The 24,940-nt window shown below is 51.8% G+C and overlaps 1 pseudogene; it reads left to right on the plus strand.

Annotated features, from left to right (window-relative positions):
• The first annotated feature begins 14,133 nt into the window (after window positions 1–14,133).
• Window positions 14,134–14,269, plus strand: LOC123132807 (uncharacterized; annotated as a pseudogene).
• Window positions 14,270–24,940: the final 10,671 nt, after the last annotated feature.

Below are 24,940 nucleotides of genomic sequence, written 5' to 3' on the forward strand. Positions count from 1 at the left end.
TGAGCGGAACGTACTTTACGGCGACCCGCTTGTTGCCGTTTGCTATGCTAACAGCCGTGGAGTAGTCGACTAGCCAGTCTTCCGGCTTCACGGAGCCGGTATACTTGGGCGTGTCTCTTGGGAGCGTGAACCCTTTGGGAAAGGGCTCGTCCCGAATGCGGGGCCTGAAACAAGGCAGACCCAGCTCGTCTTCTTCTTCCAGCGCCAGGGACTGGTGAAGTCGGTCGATCTGGTGGTGGGCGTCATTCTCCCCAACTCCCTCTCGGCGGCCAAGGCGGTCTCCGAGAGTCGGATGGTCAACAGGCGGCGGGGAGACTTGCCTCTCCTTGTGGGAGGGGGAGACGGACAGTCGTCCCGTCGTTCCACTGCTCTTGGGCGGCCGTCTCAGTCGCGCTCTATGGTAATCCGAGTCCGACTGTGGATGACAGCCAGCTCCTTGTCCTTTCTTCCTCGGGTACCGCCAGTCGGCGTCCGAGACGTCGTGCCTTGATCTTGGTGCGGGTCGTCGTTTGGCCGCTGCGGTGCCTCCGTGCGGCAGCCGGCCTTGTTCTACGCGCCGGCCGTGTCGAGGAGCCGCTGGAATCGCTCCATCATGAGGCGGCGCTCTTCACCCTCGAAATTGTCCATCTCATCCGCCGCTGCCTGGGCGGCTCAGATGTTCTCCGCTGGCGTGGCATACACGGGGCGGCTAGCCCCAAACAGGCTGGCAATGGCTATGCCGCGCTGCTGAACCGCACCAAGGCGGCTGGGCCCTGCTGGAGCCGGCGAGCCACCAACAGCGCGATCCATCTCCCGCTGGTAAGCTTCTAACAAGCGTCTCATGCTGGCTAGCTTCTTCGCGCCTTCAACAAGCTGAAGGCGGCGCGCTTCTAGCGTCTCTGCGTCAGCATCTTCTGGAATGGGCGCAGCTAGGTCTTGTAGCACCGCGCTGAGTGAGTCGGGCGCCCATCCACCAGGGAACTCGTCGTGACTGATGACCAGCACCTCAGTGGCGGTGCTCCCATCGCTCTCCGCGTGGGGGAGAGGTTCGTCGTAGACCACCACGTTGGAGGGGAAAGCGTCGACCGACACGGTGTCAGAGTCGACCAGCATCGGGTCGGTGGAGCCTACGGACTCCAAGTCTACTGCAGGCTCGCCGGAAATGTGGAGTTGATCGAGGAGGCCTGCGAGGAGGTTTTCGGGGCCGCCTACACCTGCGTCGGACGCAGGTTCGTCGGAGAGGCGGACCTCGCCGACAAGTTCGCCAAGGAGCTGGCTGCGCAGGCGATCTCCACGCCGTGCAGCGCGTCGACACAAACTTCGTCTGGCGTGCCTGGCTGGCCGTGCTCGCCAGGGAGGAAAAGGGTTCCCGTCCAGAACAGATTTCCGGACGGCGGTGCACCATGCCCCACGGTGGGCACCAAATGTCGGGGGTTTGGTGCGACATATGCCAACGGATGGCTTATCATGGTGGGGGCGAGTAGAACGTCGCCGGTGCCTGGAAACGGGATGAGGCGAAGACATGCACGCCGGTGAATCTTACCCAACTTCAGGGCTCTCCGGGGAGATAATACCCCTACTGCTGCTCTGCGGGGTCTTCGAATGATCACTCTAGTCAAAGATTTACACGGTTGCTCCTTGAGCTTTGTATGGTGGTAGGAGAGGGCAAGACTAGCTCTCTCCCTCTATCTGGTGAGGTATAGAACTACTGGGATCTAACCCTTTGCATGGGTGCCCTGGGGGGTTTATATAGGCCTACCCCCCAGGGGTACAATGGTAATGTGACTGGGCACGGGCCCAACTGTCAGTGTCTCCGACCTCTGACTTCTCCGCCGACTGCTGGGGCCCGCCGACTGGTCTAGCACGGAGCTGACAGGCCACATCCGCCGCGGGCGGGTCTTGCCGGCTGCTGATTACTGTAGCCGTGCTCCTGATGATGCAAGCTTGGTCATGGGGTCGTGGCAACAGCCCCGCCGCCTGGCGGGCGATCACTGTGGCCACTCCCCATCTCTTCTTGATTAATGGCGCGTGGGCCCGGGGGAGGGCTCGGCTGACTCCCCCGGGCCGACTCCTGTTGGGTCCGACTGGCGGTGCCCCCGCCGTCTCCCGAGGTCTCGCTGGCTGGTGGGCCCTGCTGCCTCTAGGCCGTATAGACAAGCCGTCGTGGGTGCGGGACTAGGTACAGTGGTGCTGATGTCAGGGCCGGCTGGGGAACAGTGCCACGCCGCGGGGAGATCTTCCCAAGTACGGCGCGCTGTAGCCATGCCTGCCCTTGGTAAGGGGAGGGGAGTGGGCTTTATTGTAGGCACGCCCCTGCCCCGCCCTTCTCAATGAGGTCACGGTTTGTTGGAGTCGCCGGCCGACTCCTCAAAGCCGGCTTCTCTGGAAGTCGTCCCTGGGACTCGGCCGTGAGCGGGCAGTCGGCCGCCTTGCCATACACTCCCCAGGAGGCGGCTCTTCGCCCTGTGGTCTTGAGGGGCGCAGCCTGCCCCGATGTCTTGAAAGGTCGTGGCCTCGGGTTGGCCTATCCGTGGCCCATTACTCCGACAGCCAGCCCCCAAGTCTTTAGATTATGAGAAAACCGGAATGATCTGTAGACTTTTATGATATAGGCTGACTTTTACCTTTGAGATTTTTCTGGAGTTCAATAAAATAGAACAAAGCTTCACCTGTAGTCCCCAAGGGCAAGTTCATTTGACCATAAATGAGCTGGTACTTTGAATTTTCATAATTGTCTTGTATCGTATCCAAAAAAACATTGTAATCCGGTTTAACCTTGAGAAACTTGCTGAATAGCATAGATTAGCCCCCAAGTGCCAAGTGCTGTTACTTTGTAAAGTACTTGGGACTAGAAGTATGTTGTAGAGTCATAAGAAATTGTTTTGGCATACATTAGCCCCCCAAGTGTCAAGTGGTTTTGCAGTGCAAAGTACTTGAGACTTGAATCTTTAACTTTTGAACCTTAATTGAAATCTTGACTCATATGGGTATGTTTTGCAGAATGCCTTATCTGAACTGAGCTCGCAATTAACTGATGCGAAGACCCGGCTGGCGGGTCAGGAGGCAGAAATCAAGTCCATTGACTCCAAACTACAAGTAAGTCTCTCTGAGACAGAAAAATTAAAAACCAGCTTTACTGCCAAGAAGAAAACCTGGGCTGAAGAAAAAACGCTTCTGACACAACGCGCTGAGAAGGCTGAAGCAGCCCTTGAAGAGGTTACCACGGAGCTGACTGGTTTAAAGGACCGGGTGTCTCAAATGGTGGCCGCCATATTTAGTAAGCCATCTGTATTTGATCTTGTGTACTTTTTGTTGATCCGGAATATAGGCCGCCAGCTGACTCTTTGTTTACAAAATATATGCAGGACCATGAAGCAAGATTCTGAGCCAAGACCATGCGATTAAACTGAAGGCGGTGTATACCTTAGTGGAGCAATTGTATATTGGCACACAACGGGCACTTGCCACTATCTCTCCTACCAATCAAGGACCCAACCGGCTCAGTGATGTCTTAAAGAAGCTATCAATCCTACCCGCCAGGTTCCAAGAAGTGAAGCGCTCCTGTCCCAGAGTCGGAGCTTTGACTGCCCTGAGCCGCTCCAAGGCTTGGGTGCCAGATCTAGACCCGGCGGACGTAGCCAGAGGGTATCCTACCGTGAAGGAAGACAGATCTCCCATTGAACAAGATGACTTCATGGCTTGCGTGCGCGGAGTTCGACCTCAGGCGACTATTCTTGGAGATGAAACCAATATCGACAAGTATCAGAAGGGTTTTGATGTGGAAAATAAGAAGATGGCAACTCCCTCGTACAAGGTGACAGATTTAATCCCGCCTGTTCGTGAACATACATTTGCTCCGGAAGTTGATCCCACCGGCCTGATTGACGAAGAAGCAGAGTTTTTCGCCGTGAATGGTTTTGATTGGTCAAAATCTAGCTTCCAATCAGCAGAGGGCAGTGAACCAGCAAGGGAGGAGTGATAACCATCTTCATCGGCTTGTAAAAGCCTTGTAATAGATTAGCTGTGAAAACACTGCATGCTTTGCCTATGCCATCGCGCATAAAACACTATGTGTGATTATGTGTTTCCTGATGTCGATATATGCATCATATTTATGGTTGTCCCTGCAATACTTCAGCTCTGTTTTTGTAGATACAAGAAAAAAACTAGCTTGGCGGCTTAGTACCAAACGGGCCAGAACACCCGGTTTATAGCCAATATTTTTATCATAGTAAAGAGCAGAACCAGATGTAAAAAGGAAAACAAGACTGAAATAACCTTTGATTATTACAGAAAGCAACTATTCATAAACAATAGCCACACCTGTACCTTCGATCTCCGGACCACCGGTTTAAATGACCCGGGTGATGAAGTTGATAATCCAGTCTTTTTTGAGAAGTCAATGCTTCTGAATACTTAATGATTATCATGCCCTGGCGGCTTGTTGTCAAATAGTCCAGCTGGTGAAAAGACTATGTTGATTATTTGTGAAATTGAGACAACAAAAAAGCCAATAAGGCAAATAACAAATGTTTAAACAAAATTAACCTTGTAATTAAAGGTTGGGGGTTTCTGATTCGAATACGATCAGTAAACCAGACCAAAGGGGTTAAGCTACGGTTCGAATACGACCATATAGCCCCCAGTGGCTTTGGTGTTGCGCCGATCAAGAGGGTACCGACAACTATGTTCTCTTTGGTTCGAATACGACCTATGTTTGAACAGGAAGCCCCCCAAATGACCTTGAGAGGTTTTTAACGACCCTGATTCGAATACGATCCAAGTCGGACCCACAAGGGGTTAAACTATGATTCAGATACGATCAAGAAACCCCCTAGTGAGTTTGGCTTTGAGCCGATCAAAAGGGTTTCGACAGCTATGTTCTCTTTGGTTCGAATACAACCTATGTTTGAACAGGAAGCCCCCAAGTGACCATGATAATTGCAGCTAGATTCGAATACGATCATAAGCCAGACCAAAAAAGGTGAGACCTGATTCAAATATGATCAGTTCCTTAATAGTCATTTGAAAAATAGTAGTAAAAATAATAAAGATGCATAATCTTTCTGAAAAGAAAAGAGACCGATGGTCCTGCTTTATTACTTATCGTAATATATACAACCTCAAAGTATGTACATGATGAGAGCCGGTGTCTCAGGTGTAGTATGGCCGAAGTTGAGCAATGTTCCACGGCTGGCGGGTCTCCTCTTCCGACTTACGTGAGTCTTTGTGCTCTCGAACGTCAATGAGGTAATATGACCCGTTGTTTAAGTTTTTGCTGACCACAAAAGGTCCTTCCCAAGGCGGGGATAACTTGTGTGCATCTGACAGATCCTGGATGAGCCGGAGCACCAGGTCGCCTTCTTGAAAGGTCCTGGACTTAACCCGGCGGCTGTGATAACAACGCAGGTCCTGTTGATAAATTGCTGATCGAGCCGGTTCTAAGTCTCTTTCCTCATCTAACAGGTCAAGTGCATCTTGTCTGGCTTGTTCATTGTTAGCTTAAACATAAGCCGCCACACGGGGCGAGTCATGACGGATGTCACTAGGCAACACTGCTTCTACTCCATACACCATGAAGAAAGGTGTGTAACCTATAGACTTGTTAGGTGTGGTGTTGATACTCCACAGCACCGAGGGTAATTCCTCTACCCAACAACCCGGAGTTCGCTGCAAGGGAACCATAAGCCGGGGCTTGAGACCTTTTAAGATTTCCTGATTTTCTCTCTCAGCTTGACCATTGGATTGAGGATGAGCTACAGAAGAGACATCAAGCCGAATATGCTCACGTTGACAAAACTCCTCCATAGCCCCTTGGGATAGATTTGTGCCATTTGTCAGTGATAATGCTGTGTGGAAAACCAAAATGGAAGATCACCTTTTTCATGAACTGAACCATCATGGCCGCATCACACTTACTCACCGGCTCTGCCTCAACCCACTTTGTGAATTTGTCAACTGCCACTAAAAGATGTGTCTTTTTATCCTTAGACCTTTTGAAAGGTCCAACCATGTCAAGCCCTCAGACCGCAAACGGCCAAGTGATTGGAATCATCCGTAGCTCTTGAGCCGGCACATGTGCTCGCCGTGCGAATTTTTGACATCCATCACATCTACTGACCAGATCCTCTGCATCAGCGTGAGCCGTCAACCAGTAAAAACCGTGATGAAAAGCCTTGGCCACCAGAGATTTTGACCCGGCGTGATGACCATAATCGCCTTCATGGATCTCACGAAGTATTTCTTGGCCTTCTTCAGGGAAAACACACCGCTGAAACGCTCCAGAGACGCTGTGATGGTATAGTTCTCCGTCAGAAATCGTCATTGACTTAGACCGCCGGGTTATCTGTCGGGCCAGGGTCTCATCTGCTGGTAGCTCGCCCCGGGTCATATAAGCCAAGAACGGCACTGTCCAATCTAGGATGACATGAAGAGCCGCCACCAACTATGCCTCCGGGTCAGGAACAACTAGATCTTCCTCTGTTGGTAACTTAACAGATGGGTTATGCAAAACATCCAAAAAGGTGTTAGGTGGCACCGGCTTACGTTGAGATCCCAACCGGCTTAGAGCATCGGCTGCTTCGTTCTTCCTACGGTCAATGTGTTCCACCTGATATCCTTTAAAATGTCCTGCAAAAGCATCAACTTCACGGCGATAAGCCGCCATGAGAGGGTCTTTGGAATCCCACTTGCCTGATACCTGTTGAGCTACTAAATCTGAATCGCCAAGACACCGGACCCGGCTCAGGCTCATCTCTTTTGCCACTCGAAGACCGTGGAGAAAGGCTTCATATTCCGCTGCGTTGTTAGTGCAAGGAAACATCAGCCGCAACACATAAAAAAATTTGTTACCTCGAGGGGAGGTTAAAAAAACTCCAGCCCCCGAGCCTTCCAATTGTCTGGACCCATCAAAGTGAATAGTCCAATACATGTTGTCTAGTTTCTCCTCCGGCATCTGCATCTCTGTCCAGTCATTAATAAAGTCAACCAGCGCCTGAGACTTGATTGCAGTACGTGGCACATATTTCAACCCATGAGATCCAAGTTCAATGGCCCACTTGGCGACTCATCCAGTGGCCTCTCTATTTTGGATGATGTCCCCCAAAGGCGCAGAGCTAACCACACTGATCGGGTGACCCTGAAAGTAATGCTTGAGCTTCCGGCTTGCTATGAACACCCTGTACATAAGCTTCTGCCAATGTGGATATCTTTGTTTAGATTCAATCAGTACCTCACTGACGTAATAAACTGGCCGCTGAACCGGATGTTCCTTGCCAACCTCTTTGCGCTCCACCACAATTGCCACACTAACAACCCATGAGTTAGCGACTACATATAACAATAGCGGCTCTTTCACAATTGGGGCAGGAAGAACCAGTGGCTCAGCAAGCTGATTCTTCAGATCCTCAAAAGCAGAGTTCGCAACATCACTCCAAACAAAATCATCTATTTTCCTCATCATCTGATACAAAGGCATCGCTTTCTCCCCTAACCAGCTTATGAACCGGCTTAAAGCAGCCACACGACCCGCCAGCCGTTGAACGTCATTGATGCATGTTGGTTTGGCCAGGGATGTGATTGCCTTAATTTTCTCCGGGTTAGCTTCAATACCTCGGTTGGACATCAAGAAGCCTAAGAGCTTGCCGGCCGGGACTCCAAAAACACACTTAGCCGGGTTAAGCATCATTTTGTAGACCCAGAGGTTATCGAAGGTCTCTTTCAGATCTGTGACCAAGGTTTCCTCTTTCCTGGTCTTTACCACTATATCATCCACATAAGCATGAACATTACACCCAATCTGATTGTGAAGACAATTCTGCACACACCGTTGATAAGTCGCCTGGGCACTCTTAAGCCCAAAAGGCATAGACACATAGCAGAAAGCTCCAAACGGAGTGATAAAAGCTGTCTTCTCCTGATATTTGATTGCCATCTTGATCTGATGATAACCTGAATAAGCATCCAAGAAACTCAAACGTGCGTAACCCGCCGTAGCATCGATGATCTGATCAATATGGGGGAGAGCAAAAGCGTTAGCCGGATGCCTTGTTTAAATCGGTGTAATCCACACACATACGCCAGGTGCCGTTCTTTTTGAGTACAAGCACCGGGTTGGCTAACCACTCTGGGTGAAAGACTTCCACAATGAACCCGGCCGCCAAGAGCCGGGCCACCTCTTCTCCAACGTCCTTGCGCCTTTCCTCATTGAACCGTCGGAGAAACTGTCTAACCGGTTTAAACTCTGGATCAATATTGAGAGTGTGCTCAGCGAGTTCCCTCGGGACACCCGGCATGTCGGAAGGTTTCCATGCAAAGATGTCCCAGTTCTCATGGATGAACTCGATGAGCGCACTTTCCTATTTTGGATCCAAGTTTGCACTGATGATGAACTGCTTGGATGAGTCGCCAGGCACAAAGTCAATCATCTTGGTGTCATCAGCTGATTTGAATTTTAACACCGGCTCATGCTCCGTTGTTGGTTTCTTTAAAGACGTCATGTCTGCCAGGTCAACATGATCCTTATAAAACTTTAACTCCTCTGTTGCACAAACAGACTCAACATATGTAGCATCACCTTCTTCACACTCCAGGGCTATTTTTCGGCTTCCATGTACTGTAATGGTGCCCTTATAACCCGACATCTTGAGCTACAAATACACATAACACGGCCGAGCCATGAACTTGGCATAAGCCGGCCGTCCAAACAGAGCATGATATGGGCTTTTGATCTTAACCACCTCAAAGGTTAATTTTTCTGCTCTGGAGTCATACTCATCCCTAAAGGCTACTTCCAGTTCAATCTTACCAACTGGGTATGCCGACTTGCCAGGTACCACACCGTGAAAAACAGTGTTGGATTGCTTAAGACTCTTATCAGTCAACCCCATCCGACGGAACGTCTCATTGTAGAGGATGTTGATGCTGCTGCCTCCATCCATGATCACCTTAGTGAATTTATATCCACCAACCTGAGGCGCTACTACCAAGGCCAAGTGACCCGGATTATCAACCCGGGGTGGATGATCCTCTCTGCTCCACACAATAGGCTGTTCTGACCACCGCAAGTAACATGGAATCGTCGGCTCAACGGCATTGACGACCCTCTTGTGAAGCTTCTGGTCCCTCTTACATAAACTAGTGGTGAACACATGGTATTGTCCACTATTCAACTGTTTTGGGTTGCTCTGATATCCGGATTGTTGCTGCTGATTACCTTGGCCGGGTTGTGGATTATAACCTCCCTAGTTACCTGGATGGCCCTGACCGTGAAAACCTCCTTTGCCCGAACCGGCACCCGGGCCATGGAAACCGCCCACTTGAACCGCCGCCTGGGCCGTGACCTCCATCAAATGCATTCGGATTTTTAAATGCCTTCATGATTGTACAATCCTTCCACAGGTGGGTGGCTGGCTTCTCCTGGGTGCCGTGTCTTAGACAAGGTTCATTCAATAGTTGCTCAAGGGTGGAACCTTACCCGCTCGACCGAGGGGGTTGCCTGCCCTTGCGCCGTTGATTGCCGCCCTGCGCATTGGTGTTAGCGACAAATTCATCAGCCTTACGTTTATTACCTCCTTGATTTGCCGGGTTATGCTGGTGACCCTTGTCGTTGCCGTTCTTCTTTCCTTTCCCTGTCTTTTCTTCGTCAGACACCGGGTCCTTGGTACTAGCAGAATCAGCATACTTGACGAGAGCCGCCATCAACTGGCCCATGTCGTTGCAGTCACGTTTGTGCCGCCCCAACTTCTGCTTCAGAGGTTCAAAACGGCAATTTTTCTCCAACATCAAGACTGCCGAGCCGGCGTCCATCTTATCAGATGAATGTATTATCTTCTTGACCCGGTGCACCCAATGGGTTGTAGATTCACCGTCCTCTTGCTTACAATTAGTCAGGTCCACAATCGACATAGGTTGTTTACATGTGTCTTTGAAGTTCTGAATGAACCGGGCCTTCAACTCCGCCATGAGCTGATAGAATTGGGTGGCAACCCCTTCACCAAGTACGAGCCGTTCCATCCAACATCATAGTGAAATACTTAGCCATTGCCGCATCATTGACCTCCAACAACTCCATAGCCATCTCATAACTCTCAATCCAAGCCCCAGGCTGCAAGTCAGCCGTGTAATTAGGCACCTTACGAGGCCCCTTGAAGTCCTTTGGCAAATGCTCATTACGTATGGCCGGCACCAGGCAAGGGACACCTCCGGTTCTTGTGGCCACTCCTACCTCGACCGAGGTTGCTGGATAAGCCGGAAAAGTCTGATGAGCCGCCTGCTCTGCTGCCAGTTGAACCGCTCGCTCGGCCTCTTGTCGGATCCTCTCCTGATCCGCCAAGTTAAGGGCTCCATCCTGCACCGACTCATACCTATGCGGCCAGTTGTGGCGTTGAGCATTGCTTGACATGTCAGCTGAATCCATATGCCTACTGTAGCTTGGGCTCCGGCTCGGGCGAGGAGTTGAATGGATCCTGTCTCAATTGTAGGAGTACGCATCCTGCTATGCCAGAGCTGTTTGAAGAAGTTCTCTCACCCTTCGAGTTTCGATTGCCGCCGGCGAGTCGCCTTCCATCGGGAGAGCCGCCAAACGAGCCGATGATGCAATGAGGTTTTCCAAGGGATTGAAGAAGTGACCCGGCGGTGTTGGTACATAATGAGGCGGAGCAGTATGCACACGAGGTGGTTCCATGGCGCGCGGTTGAACTGGTGCCCCGGGAGTCGTGATCCGATTTGCCTCCGGCAGGTTGCTTGCCCCAGCCCCGGTGTATGAAAAAGGTTCCTAGGATCGAGCGTCAGAGGTAGACGTGACTGAGTTTTCTGATGCCTTCTTCTCATAACCTCGTTTGATGCGCTCAGATCCACCGAGAGCCGGAAAGTATCTGCTTGAAGCTGTTGGGCACGAACGTCCAAAGCCGCCCGCTCCGCTGCCATCCTGACCTCCTCTGCTGCTAAATTTTCTTTAGCTTGTACCATCTCTTCACATACGCGTGCCACCTCTGCATCATGCTGGGCTTTATCCGCCGGCTCTACCACGGCAGTCAACAGAGTCGTCAGTTTATCCATGAGGTCCATTAGAATCTGAGCTGGGGCGCGCGCAGGGTCTCCTGACCCGGCTGCGGCCGACCCAGTAGCTGTTGCCACTGCTGCTGTGGAGTTTTGCCCGGGATGTATTCCTGCCATGAAGACTTCGGCCCAATTCGGTGGCTCAAGGGGGTCCGGAATACTGCTGCCATCGGAACAGCCCCTGAGGATGCCATCCTGCAGCTGATACAAAGAGTCCGTCTCGCCCGTTGATGATGTAGCATCAGAACTGACGGCCGTCTCACCACCATCCACCGATCCTTCAAAGTATGCACCGCCTTGGACGCAGCCTACGAAAGCATGCTTCATGGCAGATTGAACACGGGTGGTCCTCGCACGCTGAGCCGTTTCGACGAGGTTGGTGTGGACATCCGGCTCAGGGCCCGATTCGCCGATCCGGCCGATGAAGACATGAATTCCGCCGAAGGGGACCCGGTACCCGTACTCGATTGAACCGGCCTCGGGGCCCCAGCCTTCGTCGTCGATGTAAAGCTTGCCGTGACGACTCTTGGTCATCCGGCCCACAGCGTATCCCTTGAGCCCTTCGAAGTTGCCCTTCAAGAACTCAAATCCACTGTGCGCTGGCCCCACGATGGGCGTGAACTGTCGTGGAATTGTCACGACAGATGTCCTAGTAGAAGGACTTAGTCGTAGGGCCATCACAACTAGGAAGCTTAAAGGGGTTAATCGGAACAAAGGACCCTTACGATGAAGGTAAAAGCCTACGTCTATTTGTGTTTGTATTGCTGGGGTTTCGATCACCAAGAGGCTAATCCGCCGGCTTGGTTATCGATCTCTTGTTTCTTGCCCTAAGCCGCCACCGGGTCGTCCCCTTATATACACGGGTTGACGCCTGGTGGCCTACAGAGTCCCGACCGGCTCATAAATCGTGTCCGGCTCGGTGACTTCTTTTACATGCCTTTCTTTACAAGTCTTTCCTTACATACGGCGGTTTACAATATTGGGCCTTAAGCCGCATCTAGGCCTTTAGGCCTTCTCTAAGATTTGATAAACTATCGTCTTGAATGTTTACTGGGCTTCCTTTGTAACCCGCCATTGGGGCTGACCCGGCCCCTCCTGGGCGGGTCATAACTGATAGCTATATCCCCAACAACACCCCTTTTTTCGACCGTCCTAGATGAAGTCTCGAACTTTTGCATACTTCAGTATCCGTTGGCGATTTAATTAATTTATATGTACAATTTGACAAATATATCCTACAAAAAATAAAGTAATAAATACGTAAACAATAAATTTTATGAGCGACAATATTTGAATCATGAAGAAATCGACATTAAAATAGTATGATGCTTCAAGAGTGACTACATACCTCATTATAAATTCAGCTTCACACAGCACGAAAAGGTCACCCCGCCAATATACGCCATCTCATTTTTTATCCCAACTCCAATGTGGGCGTCGCATTTCGGCGACGGTGCCAACAACCTTTCCTTCTCGAATAAAACCCCTCCCCTCCCAACAACCCGACTTTGAGGAGAACACGTGCAAACCAAGCAGAGACGGTGGCCACTCAGATTTCTCCATAACCTCTGAATTGTTGTCATGAAAACCTCTCATCACTCTTTTGTAACGTAGACGTGGGATTACAAACACCTCATAGTGGGGTGATAATGTTGGATCAAACACGAGGTAGTCTTCATAAGTGAAATCCGCATCTAAGTCCATGAACATTGGACGCGATGGCAAGGATTCCCATTGTCGAGTGGCAGGGTTAGCCACATAGTCCTTGAATAAGAGGAGGCCGTTGCAGTGATCTTGGATCAAACGGAGACCGGAGTATGGCAAGTAGTCGAATCTACCGAAGATTGAGGGCCCCGCGGGCGCCGAGGGACGAGAGAAAAATTCTGGCAAAGGGAGGTCATTGAAATTGATGAAGATGCCGGCGACCGATAGCGGGAGGAGATCCGCACATAGTAGGCAGTGGTCGTCAATGGTGCTCCGCAGGGCCTTGCAAACGCAGCGGCATGCGGCGATGCTGCATGGTGGAATAAACCGAAGGACGTCGGCGAGCACGTCCTGAGGTAGCAGCCATGGCAGGTCCATCTGCGCGATCCCGGCCGTCGTCCTATGTTTGCGATTCTCTGATCTGCAGGTCAATCAACTGATGCTTGTATCTACGTTTGGGAACACGGGGGAAGACGTTGATTGAATGGCTCGTGCTCTGCTCCGACATAGATAGATATGCGGCAAGACTCGGACGACGTGCTCGAGCTGTATGATACAATTATTGTATAGATAGGAGAGGTTGTTTAACTTGTATCTCAATTCTATCTCTTCTTCTCCCTTATCTCTTGTAACGACCTCTTGGTCGATCTCCTCCTCTTGATCTCTCTCTCTCTCTCTCTCTCGATCTCTCTGTAACTTGTGCATCAAGACTTTGCCTAATATATACAATGCAGCTCGAGACAAAGGGTTCTACGCTTTCCAAACTATTTCACATGGTAACAGAGCCTCTTCCTCATTAGACTGAAAGAGATCGCATCTAGCTACCTTCACGACCGAGCCATGTCTACCACCTCCGCCTCCATGTCACCCAACACCATGGGCGCGATCACCACCACCTCCTCCGCCTCCACCTTTGCCTCCTCATCCACAGCCACCAATACTTTCTTCGAATCGCCACCACAGGAGATGCTGACAAAGGGGAATTTCCTGCTATGGAAGGCCATCGTGCTCCCCTAGATCAAGGGTGCCCAGATGAAGCACCACCTCGACGCAACGAGCCCGCCACCGCCGGCCACTCTCACCATCACCAAGGATGGCAAAGAAGAGCAAGTCGTCAACTTCGCTCGCACTCTGTGGTATGCCCAACGGCAACAACTTCAAGGGTTCTTGATGGGTTCTTTTTCTCGCGAGATCCTTTCCCAGGTGGCCACGCTCCAGACGCCGGCCGCGGTGTGGCGCGCCATCAACGACATGTTCGCTGCCCAGAGCCAAGCGCAAGCGATCAACACCCGCATTGAGATCACCAACCTTAAAAAAGGTAACATGTCCATGGCAGAGTACCTCGGCAAGATCAAAACCCTCACAGATGAAGTCGCATGCACTGCGTCGGTGCTCTTCGATCCGGAGATCGTCTCCAAGATCCTTGCTGGCCTTGATATGGAGTATAATCCTGTCGTTTCTGCTCTTGTTGCACGGGTGGAACCTATCACGGTTCCGGAGCTGCACAGTCAGCTGCTCAGTTTTGATGCCCGCCTCACCCTCCTCCATGGCGGCGATCTCCGACAATCCTCTGCATACTTGATACGTCTCCATCATATCTATAATTTTTGATTGTTCCATGCCAATATTCTACAACTTTCATATACTTTTGGCAACTTTTTATACTATTTTTGGTACTAACATATTGATCCAGTGCCCAGTGCCAGTTCCTGTTTGTTGCATGTTTTTTGTTTCGCAGAATATCCATATTAAACGGAGTCCAAACGGGATAAACACTAACGGAGATTTTTTTTGGAATATATATAATTTTTGGGAAGAAAAATCCACGCGAGACGATGCCCGAGGGGGCCACAAGGCAGGGGGCGCGCCCCTGACCCTCGTGGCCACCCCGTAAGGCGGTTGGTGCCCTTCTTTCGCCACAAGAAAGCTAATATCTGGATAGAGATCATGTTAAAATTTCAGCCCAATCGGAGTTACGGATCTCCGGGAATATAAGAAACGGTGAAAGGGTAGAATCTGAGAACGCAGAAACAGAGAGAGACAGAGAGACAGATCCAATCTCGGAGGGGCTCTCGCCCCTCCCATGCCATGGAGGCCAAGGACTGGAGGGGAAACCCTTCTCCCATCTAGGGAGGAGGTCAATGAAGAAGAAGACAAAGGGGCCCCCTCTCCCCTTCTCTTCCGGTGGCGCCGGAACGCTGCCGTGGCCATCATCATCATCACCGCGATCTACACCAACACCTCCGCCATTTCACCAACATCTCCATCACCTTCCCCCCTCTATCCACAGCGGTCCACTCTCCTGCAACCCGCTGTACCCTCTACTTGAACATGGTGCTTTATGCTTCATATTATTATCCAATGATGTGTTGCCATCCTATGATTTCTGAGTAGATTTTCATTGTCCTATCGGTGGTTGATGAATTGCTATGATTGATTTAATTTGCTTGTGGTTATGTTGCTATCCTTTGGTGCCAATCATATGAGCGCGCGCGTGGATCACACCATAGGGTTAGTTATATGTTGATAGGACTATGTATTGGAGGGCAAGGGTGACAGAAGCTTCAGCCTAGCATAGAAATTGATGCATACGGGATTAAAGGGGGACCAATATATCTTAATGCTATGGTTGGTTTTTACCTTAATGAACGTTAGTAGTTGCGGATGCTTGCTAATAGTTCCAATCATAAGTGCATAGAATTCCAAGTCAGGGATGACATGCTAGCAGTGGCCTCTCCCACATAATACTTGCTATCAGTCTAGTAAAGTAGTCAATTGCTTAGGGACAATTTCACAACTCCTACCACCGCTTTTCCACACTCGCTATATTTACTTTATTGTTTCTTTATCTAAACAGCCCCTAGTTTTTATTTACGTAATCTTTATTATCTTGCAAACCTATCCAAAAACACCTACAAAGTACTTCTAGTTTCATACTTGTTCTAGGTAAAGCGAACATCAAGCATGCGTAGAGTTGTATCGGTGGTCGATAGAACTTGAGGGAATATTTGTTCTACCTTTAGCTCCTCGTTGGGTTCGACACTCTTACTTATCGAAAACTGTTGAGATCCCCTATACTTGTGGGTTATCAAGACCTTTTTCTGGAGCCGTTGCCGGGGAGCCATAGCGTGGGGTGAATATTGTCGTGTGTGCTTTTTTGCTTTATCACTAAGTAATTTTTATTTGCTGTTCTTAGTTGTTCTTTATCTTTAGTTATGTATATGGAACACGAAATACCAAAAAATTAGGTGCACTTTCTGCTCATGGAGATGGGGAACCTCCTAAAACCCTCGATGCTGGTTATGTGAAAGATATTATGTACTACTTTAATAATCGTGAGAAAACCCCATTCAATTATGTAATGGGAGTAACATTGGATCAACGTGAATACTTTAGGGATTACCGCTTGACACAAAAAGGGAAACTATTATGGGATCAAATTCATATATTGAATTGGTATGCTAGGCAACTATGCTTGAGATATGATTTTACTTGTTGCTCTAAGGTGAAGGCTCCACACCTTCCCTTTCAATGTGAATTTAATGATAATGAAACCTTATCTTCTTATGATAATGGTATATATGATTACTATGATGTGGAACAAATAGAAGAATTTGTTGCTTTTAAGGGTGCTTATGAAATTGAATCTTTGTTTGAAAAGCATGAAGCTTATGATGATGATGTTTATAGGCCTGAAAATTTAGCTATCTTAAAATATTGCTATGATAATTATGAATATAATTCCTATATTAATGCACTTATTGAGAAAGTCTCTGCTGTCCAAGAAGAGACTAATATTTTGCAGGAGTCTATGGAAGAAGAAATTGATGAAACTGTGAGCTCATTGGATGAAAAAGATGAGGAGGAGAGCAAAGAACAAAAGGAGGAAGAGCGGATTGATCACCCGTTCCCACCTTCTAACGAGAGTAACTCTTCAACTCATACATTGTTTAATTCCCCTTCATGCTTACCGAAGGATGATGAATGCTATGATAATTGCTATGATCCAGTTGATTCTTTTGAAATATCCCTTTTTGATGATGCTTGCTATGCTTGTGGCCAAGATGCCAATATGAATTATCCTTATGGAGATGAACTTGCTATAGTTCCTTATGTTGAACATGAAATTGTTGCTATTGCACCCACGCATGATAGTCCTATTATCTTTTTGAATTCTCCCAACTACACTATATCGGAGAAGTTTGCACTTATTAAGGATTATATTGATGGGTTGCCTTTTACCGTTGCTCATGATGATTTTGATGAATATAATATGCATGTGCTTGCTGCTCCTACTTGCAATTATTACGAGAGAGGAACTATATCTCCACCTCTCTATGTTGCCCATATGATAAAATTGCAAGAAGTTGCTTATACTATTCATTGGCCTTTACTATGTGTGCAAGAATTGTTCTTTTATGACATGCCGATGCATAGGAAGAGAGTTAGACTTCGTTGCTGCATGATATATGTTACTTTGTGCTCACTACTAAATTATAAATCATTGTTAATTAAAATTGGCTTTGATATACCTTGGGATCCGGGTGGATTCACTACTTGAGCACTATATGCCTAGCTTAATGGCTTTAAATAAAGCGCTGCCAGGGAGACAACCCGGAAGTTTTAGAGAGTCATTTATTTCTGTTGAGTGCTTTTATATAGTTTAAAAACAACAAAAATAAAGAGGGGAACCCAAAACTTTTTCAAAAAGGAAAGTGAAAGTGAGAAAGACAAGCATTGTTGAAGTGGGAGAGCTCCTTGAACTTTGTTCATGTTCACGACAACTTTGTGAATCTTGATTACAGAAACTTTTCAACAAAAATAATTATCCCCTTGTACAATTCCATGGTATTATAAAAATAATGTGCCAAGGTTTGCCTTTAGGATGTTTACATTTGCTTGATGGTCTGTACGGTGCAGGACAGAAACTTTGGCTGTAGTGCGCGATTTTGCATTTTTAGCTGGAACATCAAATGGTTCTGATTCTTTTTGCACTGTATTCCTATAAGAATTGTTTATCTTTCCTAATTTTTGTATAATTTTTCAAGTATCATAAGTATGGTGAATGTTCAGATTATTACAGACTGTTCTGTTTTATACAGATTCTATTTTTGATGCATAGTTTGCTTGTTTTGATGAAACTATCGATTCATATCAGTGGATTAAGCCATGAAAAAGTTATATTACAATAGACACAATGCAAAAACAAAATATGAATTGGTTTGCAACAGTACTTAGAATAGTGATTTGCTTTATTATACTAACGGATCTTACCGAGTTTTCTGTTGAAGTTTTGTGTGGATCAAGTGTTCGATGATCGAGAAGGTCTCGATGTGAGAAGAAGGAAGAGAGGCAAGAGCTCAAGCTTGGGGATGCCCAAGGCACCCCAAGTAAATATTCAAGGAGACTCAAGCGTCTAAGCTTGGGGATGCCCCGGAAGGCATCCCCTCTTTCTTCAACAAGTATCAGTATGTTTTCGGATTCGTTTCGTTCATGCCATATGTGCAATCTTGGAGCGTCTTTTGCATTTAGTTTTCATTTTTTATGCACCATGCTGGTATGAGATAGTCCTTGGTTGATTTATAGAATGCTCTTTGCACTTCACTTATATCTTTTGAGTATGGCTTTATAGAATGCTTCATGTGCTTCACTTATATCATTTGAAGTTTGGATTGCCTGTTTCTCTTTATATAGAAAACTGTCATTTGTAGAATACTCTTTCACTTCACTTATATTTGTTAGAGCGTGGGCATATCTTTTGTAGAAAGAATTAAACTCTCTTGCTTCACTTATATCTATTTAGAGAGATGACGGGTGTCGGGTGGTAGGTGCGACATATGCCAACGGGTGGCTTATCATTGTGGGAGCCAGTAAGACGTCGCCGGTGCCTGGAAACGGGATGAGGCGAAGACATGCACGCCGGCGAATCTTACCCAGCTTCGGGGCTCTCCGTGGAGATAACACCCCTACTGCTGCTCTGCGGGGTCTCCGCATGATCACTAGATGGACAAGTAGCTACACAATGCTCCTTGAGCTGTTCGGTGGGAGGAGGAAGAAGGGCACGGCTAGCGTGCTTCTTCTCCTTGTGTGGTGTCTAAACTAGCTGGGGGTCCACCCTTTGCATGGGTGTCCCGGGGGGTTTATATAGGCCTACCCCCCGGGGGTACAATGGTAATCCGGCTGGGCGTGGGTCCCAGCCGTCTGTGTCTTCGCTCTCCGGCTTCTGCACCGGCTGCTGGGGCCCACCGGCTGCCGGCTCCCTGGTCGACAGGCAGGCCCCACTGTCCAGGGCCTTGTCGGTGGCTGGTTACTGTTGCTCAATCTTGGTGACGAGGGCTTCGCCGAGGTAAGCATGGCTACAGTGCTGCCATCCGGCGGGTGACCACTGTAGCCTCACCGCGTCTTGTCTCCTTAATGGGGCGTCTCCTTCGAGGGGGTGGCAAGCCGGCTGAAGAGAGCCGGCTCCGTCTCGGGCCGACTGGGGGAGGCCAGGCCGCCTTCAGGTGTCTCTCTGCCTGAAGGGGCCCACCGCCCGTGGGCCCTACTGGTAACCCGTCGCGGATGACATCGGGGTCAGTGTGGCAATAGTGCCGCGCCGGACGGGTCATGGCCACCCGTACGGCGTACTGTGCCAGGCGCGCTTCGGGATTCGGGGGTGGCAGGCTTCACTGCAGCCACGCCCCGTCACATCGCCGTTAGGTGGATGCAAACTTTGAGGGTACGGTCTCAACCGCTTTATGGGAGCCAGCTTCTTGGAGTCGGCCTCCTCGCGGCCGGCTTCTTGAAGTCATCCCTCCCATGGCTTTCTTCATGAGGGCTAAAGTCAGGCCGCCTTCCGAAAGCCGGCCTGGGTGACAGCCATCAAGGGGAAGGCGGCCCCATGTCTTGGATTCTTGAAAGCCGGACGGGCTCGTAATTTTTTCAGAAGGGCCAGGGGAAGCCGGCTAGGATACCTATGGCTATTTACTCCGACAATAGTCCCCGAAGCTGAGCGAGCTTCGAGGCTGATAATGGGACGAGAAGCTTGGTCAGCTTCCTATCCTGAGGGGCCGGCTTTGCTTGTGCGTGCCGAATTCAGAGAGCTCCATTTCCGTAGGCGGGAACGCGGGCCACGTGGCGAGGAAATCCTGCCAACGCACACGCGCGACGGGACGCCGCCGCAGGCCCGGGCCCGCCACTCGCAGGCCTCGATCCGAGCGCGGATCTTCCGCGGCCCACATGGACCGCTCGCCTTCCCGCGACGGTTTTATTCTGCCATCAAGGCACAGTAATCGCGGGGCGTGGGGGAGTGGGCGTAGTTGATCCCCACGTTCCCCCACGCCGCGCCTCCTCGGCTCCGTCGCGCGGTCTATAAGTAGTAGTAGTAGGAGGAGCAGCAGAGGCTCGCATGCTCTCCCTCACTCTGCCCCTTCTCGCCCTCCTTCTTCTTCTCTTCCCCGCAGCAGCTCTCTGCCGCGCCGTTCCGCCGCCGCGTCGTCTTGCTTCTCGCCGCGCTGCCCCATGGCGCTGTCAAGCTCGTGGGATGGCTCCAACGTCCATGAGGACCACGTCGCGTTCCTCCGCCAGACTCGGCGCCTGCCCGACGCCAACCTCGTGCTGGTCCGCCTGGCGCCAGAGACGGAGATCTTGCCGGCACAGGAGGAGGGCGAGCGGGTCGTCTTCCGCTCGCACTTCCTGCGCGGCTTCGGCCTTCCGGCGAGCGGATTCCTGCGCTCCTTCCTCGAGTTCTACAATCTTCAGACGCATCACCTCACGCCCAACGCGGTGATGCTGCTGTCGGCCTTCGTCTCTCTCTGCGAAGGTTTCTTGGGGCTGCTCCCCACGCTGGAGCTCTGGGGGGAATTCTTCCAGAGCAAACTCGGCACCGTCGTCGCAGGCGTGCCCGCCCTCTGCGGGGCCTACATCGCCATGAGGAGGTCGGGCGAGAACAACCCGTTCCCATCCATCCCCCTGATCCAGTCGGTGAAGATCTGGTAGAAGTCGTACTTCTACGTGAAGAACGTCGCCCAGCAAGGAGACCATGTCAACCTGCCGGCTTACGTCGCCTAGCAAGGCGGCCCTCATGGAGTTTCCGGTCCAGGTCAGTGTCTCAGGCCGAGAACGCTGCCGTCTCTCGGCTTCGGGTGATGATCCAGTCGGAAGGCCTGAGCGGAGCCGACTTGGTGGCCGCCTTCGTGGAGCGCCGGATACTTCCTCCCCAAAGCCGGCCCCACATGATGTGTCAGATGAGCGGCCACTTTGACCCAAGCCGGCTGAGCACCAGGGAGATGCCTCATGCGGAGGTGTTGTACATGGTAAATCATATCTCCAATTGCAAGCTCGCCGAGGACTGGCGATACGGCAAGGTGCCGTATTCTCGCGCCAACCCTCCGCCCGTGGTAAGATTTCCTCTCTTTCTTCTTTTTGTTGGTAGCCGGCTTTATGATGGCCGGCTTCTGATCGGTCGGTTCTTCTTAGCAGAACCCCCTTCTTCCGCCGACGTCCGGGGCAGCAGGGATAGAACGCCAGTACGTCCCCGACCGCACGGTGGACGATGTCGACGACCCGGATTTGGGGGCGGCCGCCAAGGAAGACGCCGTCATGGGGGACGACGCCGAGCCCGGAGGCACAGGGCTTACCGCCAGCTTCGAGGACTGGCCAGATGATGCCGAAGCCGAAGTCGCCCCGCGTCGCCAGCCGGCGGCCGACCATCAGGGCGCGGGCTCGTCCACCGCGCTGGCTGCCAGCGGCGACGCACAGAAGTGTCGGGCCGCGTCAACCCTCTTCGGCAGTCGGCCGAAGAAGTCCAAAGCCTCCACTGCGGCGACCAAACGAGATGAGGCAGCCGCGAAAGCGGCCCGCTTCCGCAAGGCGGTGAAGCAGCCTCAGGCGGTCTCAGCGTAAGTCGTCGATTGCCTGGTTGCATGCTTTTCATCGTTCTCTCCTGTTCGAACATTCTTCCTAACCTTTTCCCGCTCGCTGGACAGGGCGCCGCTTTCCCTTGAGCGGGGTCCGGGCGGCTCCGTAGTTGGGCCGACTGGAGGGTCTTCGGGCTCCCACCGCGTGGACCCCCGCGCCGACCTCAGGGAGGCCACAGAGCGAAACGCCTGTGAGGCGCGGGAGGAGCGTGAGGCGGCAGAAAAAGTGGCCGCCCAGGCAGCGAGGGAGCAGGCCGACGCGGCACTAAGGCCCAGGCGGAGGCGGTGACCGCGGAAACAGAGGCGGAGGGTTCGCGTAACCAGCCTCCGCTGCTCGCCATTCCCCTCTGAGCCGTGGCCCCTGACACCCCATTGCCCCTGGCGGAGGAAATCGTCCAAGACCCGCCGCTGATGGAGAGGAGGGAGGACCTCGTGGTCTTCGCGGGGAGAGCACCGCCGGCAGCGCCAACCGGAGCGGGCTAAGGCGGCCAATCGTCAGCAGCGCCAGAGGAGCCGGCCGGGGGTGAGCCGGAGGACGGAGCCGGCTTCGAGGTGCAGCCGGTGACGCATCGGCGCGCAGGGGGAGGCGCCGCTCCGCCGGAGTCGTGCCGAGTTGCGGGCGCCAGCCAGTCGGCGGAGGCTCTGGAGGCGGCCAACACCGCCACGTCCGAGTGGACTCCCAGCGGCGGGACTGGCGAGCTGAATCTGGCAGCTCAAGAGGTCTGGAGCCGGCTTCAAGCTCAGGCCGCCCTGCTGCAGCAGTACACCCAGGAGTTCCTGTCGACGCGGGCCGCCATCCGGGTGAGTCTTTCATTCTTGGCCGCTTTGGTCTCTTGATTTCTTCCGTGGGGGCGCGTCAGCGCACCCACTGGGTGTAGTCCCTGAGATTCGGGCCGACTGCTGAGCAGTGGGTTCGGATCTTTCTTGACGACTACCTTATTTTTGCTTCCTGTCTAAACTTCCAGGAACATCATAACTCCCATTCTGCCGCCTTCAACTCCCAGGCTCAGGAGTTGGGTCGGAAGACCGACGACCTGGCCGACAGCCGAAGTAAGTGCTTGATCTTGTCTGTCTCCTGTGGGGGCGCGTCAGCGCACCCACTGGGTGTAGTCCCCGAGATTCGGGCCGACTGCTGAGCAGTCGGGTCGGATCTTCCTTGATGACTTTTTCCTTATTGGGTTTTTTCTTTCGTGCTTTCAGGGGCCAACGCCGACTTGAGGAGGGAGCTCAGCGAAGCGCAGGCCGCCCTTCGTACCAAGGATGCTGAGTACGCTGCCTTGGTCCAGGAGCGTGACCGCCTGGCCAAGAAGCTGGCTGACCAAGAGGAGAGCCACAAGGCGGCCCTGCAGAAAGCGCAGGATAGCGAGGCCGCCCTGAAGGCAGAGTTTGAGACCGAGGCGGCGAGCTGGGCTGAGACCCGGCGAGCGCTGGATGAAGGCTTCGGTCGCATCGAGGACTTGATCGACGGTAAACCGCCTTCCTCGCTCCTCTCCTGCCCCTTTCCACCTGGTTTTTGGCCTGATTTGTGCTGCTGCCTATTTTCTTGTGCAGACTACTTTCCCGGCTACTCCACCTTCGCCGCCCAAACCATCGAGGCCCATCGTGAGGCGCGCCGTCAGGCGGGGGTCAACATCGCGCTGGACGCAAATCAGACGCTTGAGGAGTAGCTCTTGGCTGTCCAAGCGCGGCTGCAGCCGGCTCACCGGATGCTTCGCCAGCTCCAACGTGCCGGGGCGCAGGTGTTGGCCGCCCTCTAGCCCGGCGAGACGATCTCCCGCACCCCAAGCCGGACGGCCGACTGGCTGGAGATCGCAGTCGGTCGCTTTGAAGCTTGGAAGGCGTCGGCCGCCCGTCTTGGAGCCGGGCGAGCGTTGGAGTTCGTTCGAGCTTGGTACCCAGGGTTGTACCTGGACCAGCTGCGCACTTGGCGGCTGGAGGCCGACGCGGAGCTGGAGGAGGTGCGGCCGGCTATCGCCCAGCGTGCTTCGACGATTGCCGAGTGCACCGACATCAGCGTTTTTGCACCTGAAATCAATGATGACGGCGTTGCCCAGCCGGAGGAGTGGTTCGGGCTGAACCCGGCAGTGGGCGAGGACTCGGCAGAGGAGATCGCCTCCAGCGACAAGGGCGAGGATGACGAAGAAGAGGACGGTGAAGACGTCGAGCCGGCTAGTGGAACAACCGGCCGGCCTCAGGCTGACCGTACCTCCAGCAACGAGGCGCATGGAAGAGCGCCCTCTGCGGGAGGCGGTGATCAAGCCGAGGTTCGCCAGCCGGCCACTCCTTCAGCCGGCACAACCGTCTCTGCCGACCAGCCCGGCTCGTCGGTCGCTCCGCCAGCTTGACCTGCCATCCTTATTTTCCTGCTTGTTGCCTTTTGAACAATCTTTATTAAGCTTTCGCAGTTCCACCCACTGGGGGTGTATCCAAACTATGTTGAATGCTGGCCTCTTGGAGGTCTTTTATGTAAATATTATTATGTGCATGTTTGGTTTCCATTCGCGTATGCTTTTTATCCTTAGGCTTTTTCCTTTGCCGCCTTCCCTCTTTGGGGAGGCAAGTACTCGAGCTTTCTTGGATTGAAGTGAAGTGAATGGAAACCAGCCGGCCGGCTACTTTGGTAGTCGGTCGGTGGGAGGCGGCAAACCGGCTTTCGTTATATTAGTCCGTTGGTCCCTGGCCATTTTTCGTGTGGGCATCCTTTCCTGCTTTTGACTCTTGCCAGCCGGACAGCCGGTTCTTCGAACTGCGACTTTGGCAAGAGCTAAGCCTGGGTGTCGGCACACTACTTGTCTGACCGCGGGTAGGACTTCTAATATAACTCCAGTCGGCCAGTCCCCGGGCTGACTAGTCGAACCCGGTGCCGGACGGAACAAGTAAATGAAATGACAAGGTCATAAGCATGATACTTTTCATTCATAGATAAAAGATGGCAGTCCCCGAGCCCTCCTCGGGGGGCCTATTGTCTCGTATTTAGTACAAAAGTTAGCGTGATACATACTGCATTTCAACTATAAAATCTTCGAAGGAGGTTGGCGTTCCATGGTCGTTCCGACTCCTTGCCGGAGTCGTCTCTCTTTCGTGCCTTCGGCTTCTGCGCGTCGATCAGGTAGTAGGAGTCGTTGCCTAAGGCTCTGCTGATGACAAAGGGGCCCTCCCAAGGGGCTGAGAGCTTGTGCTGGCCGGCTGTTCGCTGGATCAGCCGGAGCACAAGATTGCCCTCTTGGAAAGATCTTGGCCTGACCTTCCGACTGTGGTAGTGGCGCAAACCCTGCTGGTAGATGGCAGACCGGCTGAGGGCT

This window comes from Triticum aestivum, chromosome 6A, assembly GCF_018294505.1.
Source record: "Triticum aestivum cultivar Chinese Spring chromosome 6A, IWGSC CS RefSeq v2.1, whole genome shotgun sequence".
In the NCBI taxonomy this organism is placed as follows: Eukaryota; Viridiplantae; Streptophyta; class Magnoliopsida; order Poales; family Poaceae; genus Triticum; species Triticum aestivum.